Source organism: Danio rerio, chromosome 5 (assembly GCF_052040795.2).
Source record: "Danio rerio strain M-AB ecotype USA chromosome 5, GRCz13ab, whole genome shotgun sequence".
Classification (NCBI taxonomy): domain Eukaryota; kingdom Metazoa; phylum Chordata; class Actinopteri; order Cypriniformes; family Danionidae; genus Danio; species Danio rerio.
Genome location: NC_141025.1, coordinates 5035001 through 5040000, shown reverse-complemented (window position 1 = coordinate 5040000; position 5000 = coordinate 5035001). Strand labels below are relative to the sequence as shown.

Here is a 5000-nt window from a genome sequence, read left to right as displayed (position 1 = left end):
CTGTCTATAAAATCATCACTCTTTAATAAGACAATGTCATGCTCTTTGTTTTTCAACATGTGTTTAGATATCCAAGTAAAACAAACCTTATTCATACATTTAATCAGGAGTTTTCTATTAAAAGCGTTCTGCTGTTATCAGCACGCAATCTGAATCTCGGGACATTCGCAAAGGATCCACAGATTGTGTCCTTCATTATCTGGGAAACGAAGGATGCATTTCGAGGCTGCGTTTGAAGGAGCCTTCGATTTTTTTTTAAGTGAGACAGCCTTTGTTGATGATGCAGCCTCTAAAATGAGACACAGCTACAGATACAGGCACACTGGAACGCTTCAAAATCACGTCGATCAGCTTGTCTGTCTATTAGACGACATATGAGCGACCCACTGATGAATCACTGCTTTAAACCGCTTTAGTGTCCATATATCTGTGGTTACACTCAGTAAACAGCGAGTTTGAACTGATGACCTTCACAGTCAATCACAGTCATTTCTGTTGAGCATATATATATATATAGTTGAAGTCAGAATTATTTTTAACTATTTTAACTATTAATTTTAATTATTTTATTATTGTTTAACAGAGAGATTTTTTCAACACATTTCTAATCATAATAGTTCCAATAACTCATCTCTAATAACTGATTTATTTTATCTTTGCTATGATGACAGTAAATAATATTAGACTAGATATTTCTCAAGATGATGGTTTGCTCTGTAGACTATCGATAAAAAATATAGCTTAACTGGTCTAATAATTTTGGCCTTAAAATGGTGTTTAAAAAATTAAAAACTGCTTTTATTCTATCCGAAATAAAACAAATAAGACTTTCTCCAGAAGAAAAAACATTATCAGACATACTGTGAAAATTTCCTTGCTCTGATAAACATAATTTGGGAAATATTTAAGAAAGGAACAGAAATTAAAAGGGGGGGCTAATAATTCTGACTTCAACTGTATATAATTATTTGCATTTTGAATAAAAGTCTGTAAAAGTAGAAACCAAAATAAACTATGTAATAATACTTCTCTTTTGCTTTTGGGCTTAAATATGACCCAGACATGCTCACAATAAAAGAGTTACCCTTTTAGTCAGCATTAAGTAAGCTCTGTGGTCCCATACATCCAAACAAAATGCATTTAAATCAACTTAAATCAACATACGAAATCATTTACCTGCTTATGAACAACAATCTCTCATTTCCCTGCAGAATTCCAGCTCTTAAAATGACACCTACAAGGAATTATCTGGTCTCACATTCCCAAAATGCACTGCTGCAGAGTAAAAGAAACAAATCTATTAATGTCCTGATGTGGGTTTGGTTTTTAGAAATGATTTCAAGAGTTCACACTTAGCTGATGATTGATTATAAAGCATGTTTGGCATGCTGTCCCATGAGAGAGACCTGAGCTCAGAAGATACCGTGGCCGGGGCTCCCTCCCGTTTTATTGGGAGAGAGTGGAGTCTGATCTCAGGTAGGTCTCGAGAACTAGTTTGCTTATGGCTTGTGACAGATTATAGAGATTGCCATGGAGAGAAAAACTGCTGACTGAAAGGCATAGATAGGATTCTGACTACAAGCTCATCTATTGTGCCCATTTGGTTTGGTCAGTTCACTTATGTTGCTTGTGAGCGCTTTGGACTGTGGGAGGAAACCTACGCGAGCATGGAGAGAACATGTAAACTCCACACAGAAACGTTGACTGGCCTGGTAAGGACTCGAACCAGTGACATACATGCTGTGAGGTGACAGTACTAACCACTGAGTTGCTGTGCCAGCCTATCAAGGAAAAGGGAGAAGTGGTGGAAGGAGGGATAACTAAGATAAGAAACTCTGGTTTTTTATAGTTACTTATGCTTTTCTAATCAGATTAATTCTATATTAGCCAATGTGGGACCGGCTGTGGTCAATCATAAGCATGTGATCCTCTCAAAATTACTTCAGAAATAAGCTCGACTTATTCCTAATAAGTGAAGTTCACACTTAGCTGATGATTGATTATAAAGCATGTTTGGCATGCTGTCCCAGAAGAAAAACCTGAGGTCAGAAGATCCTCGTGGCCGGGGCTCCCTCCCGTTTTATTGGGAGAGAGTGGAGTCTCAGGCAGGTCTCGAGAACTAGTTTGCTTACAGCTTATGACAGATTATAGAGATTGCTATGGAGAGATGAACTGCTGACTGAAAGTCATTGATAGGATTCTGACTACAAGCTCATCTATTGTGCCCATTTGGTTTGGTCATTGGACTGTGGGAGAAAACCGTGGAAAACCCACGCAAGCACAGAGAGAACATGTAAACTCCACACAGAAACATCGACTGGCCTGGTAAGGACTCGAACCAGTGACATTCTTGCTGTGAGGTGACAGTACTAACCACTGAGTCGCTGTGCCAGCCTATCTAGGAAAAGGGAGAAGTGGTGGAAGGAGGGATAACTAAGATAAGAAACTCTGGTTATTTATAGTGACTTATGCTTTTCTAATCAGATTAATTCTATATTAGCTGATGTGGGACCGGCTGTGGTCAATCATAAGCCTGTGATCCTCTCAAAATTACTTCAGAAATAAGCTCGACTTATTCCTAATAAGTGAAGTTCACACTTAGCTGATGATTGATTATAAAGCATGTTTGGCATGCTGTCCCAGAAAAAAAACCTGAGGTCAGAAGATCCTCGTGGCCGGGGCTCCCTCCCGTTTCATTGGGAGAGAGTGGAGGCTGAGCTCAGGCAGGTCTTGAGAACTAGTTTGCTTGTGACAGATTATAGAGATTGCTATGGAGAGATGAACTGCTGACTGAAAGTCATTGATAGGATTCTGACTACAAGCTTATCTATTGTGCCCATTTAGTTTGGTCAATTCACTTATGTTGCATGTCTTTGGACTGTGGGAGGAAACCCACGCGAGCATGGAGAGAACATGTAAACTCCACACAGAAACATTGACTGGCCTGGTAAGGATTCAAACCAGTGACATTCTTGCTGTGAGGTGACAGTGCTAACCACTGAATCGCTGTGCCAGCCTATCTAGAAAAAGGGAGGAGTAGTGGTGGAAGGGGGGTATAACTAAGACAAAACTCTCGTTATTTATATTGACTTAGAATTAATCTGATTAGTAAAGCATATGTTAGCTAATGTGGGACTGGCTGTGGTCAATCATAAGCATGTGATCCTCTGGAAATTACTTCAGAAGTGAACTTCACTCCTATAATGATAGAAACGTTAGAATGGGGGTGCTTTAGATGCTCTGTTTATCAGATTTTACGTAAATAATCCATCAAGATAAAATTCAATTTAAAAGAAATGCGGCAAGAGACAATAACTGTGCAAGAGTTTTTCGTTTCAAACACATACTGTTTTCTCTTCTGTGATGCACAAAAGTAATCCGAGTTCATTTAAAAGTGACTGAAATGGGATAAGACAGCACCCCTCCAAAAAATCTCCATATAATAAGAAGTTTTCTGACTTCTGAGGAACAGAAAAAGTGAATATAAATTTCATTTTTGGGAATATACTGACTTTGCATTAGGCATCAGAATGCTTGTATTCAGCTTTACATTGTAAAAAAGCATCAGTAAATGAGCAGATTTCCATATTCTGTGATTAATGTTTTATTTTTCCCTATTTATTTCTGCTTTTGAGTTGCATTATGGGAGCTTGAGCTTTCTTTTGGCAACTTTTAACCTTGAAAAGGTGTAAAAAGTGACTTTTATGAACAGTTTGCAGTGCTATATTGTCTGGGTTGGCGTTGTATATTACCTAGGGCTGTGCAATTAATCAAAGTCATTTTTGATTTTGGCTTCTAACGATTAAGAGAAAACATTACTCGAGATTAAACGATTACTGCATCATATACCGCCCCCTTTCCAGTTGTACACATTTGTTGCTAAAAGCATCTTAATAGGAGCGCTTAAATGGTCAAATCTTAAAGCGTGCAATATTCCTGCTGCTGTTTTTATCATTAATCAAACAAAAAAAAAGGGACAAAATCCCTCACTGCTCCTGACTGAAGGACTTTTGTAGCTGCAATTAAAGTGTTTTTCTTATGGTGAAGATGCTTAAAGCAGTTTGTTTCTGATTTTTATTCTATTGTATTTATTTCCCCTTTCCTTTTTTTATAGGGTGGAAAACTGAAATAGCTGCATATATACAGCTGAAGTCAGAATTATTAGCCCTGCAGAATTATTAGAGACACTTTTCCACCTAATTTCTGTTTAATGGAAAGCAGATTTTTTTTCAGCACATTTCTAATCGTAATAGTTTTAATAACTCATTTCTAACAACTGATTTATTTTATGTTTGCCATGATGACAGTAAACAGTATTTTACTAGATATTTTTCAAGATACTAGTATTTAAATTAAAGTGCGATTTAAAGGCTTAAATAGGCAAGTCATTGTATAACAGTGGTCTCTTCTGCAGACAATCAAAAATATATATTGCTTATTAATATTGACCTTACAATAAGTTTCAAAATATTTAAACCTGCTTTTAGTCTAGTCTAAATAAAACAAATAAGACTTTCTCTAGAAGGAAAAATATTATAGGAAATACTGTGAAAAATTACCGAATCTGCTCAACATCATCTGGGAATTATTTATAAATAAATATCACAAGAGGGCAAATAATTGACTTTAACTGTAATCGTTTTGAATAATCGGGATTACAATTATGACCAAAATAATCGTGATTATGATTTTTCCCATAATCGAGCAGCCCTAATATTACCCAACAAAAACACTGTAATAACACATTTTCTGTTATTTGCATTTCCAGGGCTGAGTCATGGGGGCAGCAATCTCAGGAAAGAACCCAGAGCTGCGTCCCAAATCGCACACTTATACACTATTCTACGCCATTTTGTAGTATAAATAGTGTAAGTAGTGTGTTCACACTGAAAACTCTAAAAATAATAAATGCACTTTAATTACCCTGATGATGCACTCATTCAGTCGCTAAAATGAAGTGTGTAATGATGGACACTTCACGCACTCAACGACCGCAGGTT

General features: G+C 36.9%; 1 long non-coding RNA gene across 1 annotated transcript in view; it reads right to left on the bottom strand.

Moving 5' to 3' along the window:
- Window positions 1-411: 411 nt before the first annotated feature.
- Window positions 412-5000, bottom strand: part of LOC147843807 (uncharacterized) — a 6251-nt gene continuing 1662 nt past the window's right edge. Inside the window, exons 2-3 of the long non-coding RNA XR_015490891.1 lie at window positions 1986-4810; window positions 412-1356 (exon numbers count right to left, since the gene is read on the bottom strand). This is a non-coding gene — a long non-coding RNA (uncharacterized LOC147843807). The remainder of the gene's footprint in view (window positions 1357-1985; window positions 4811-5000) is intronic.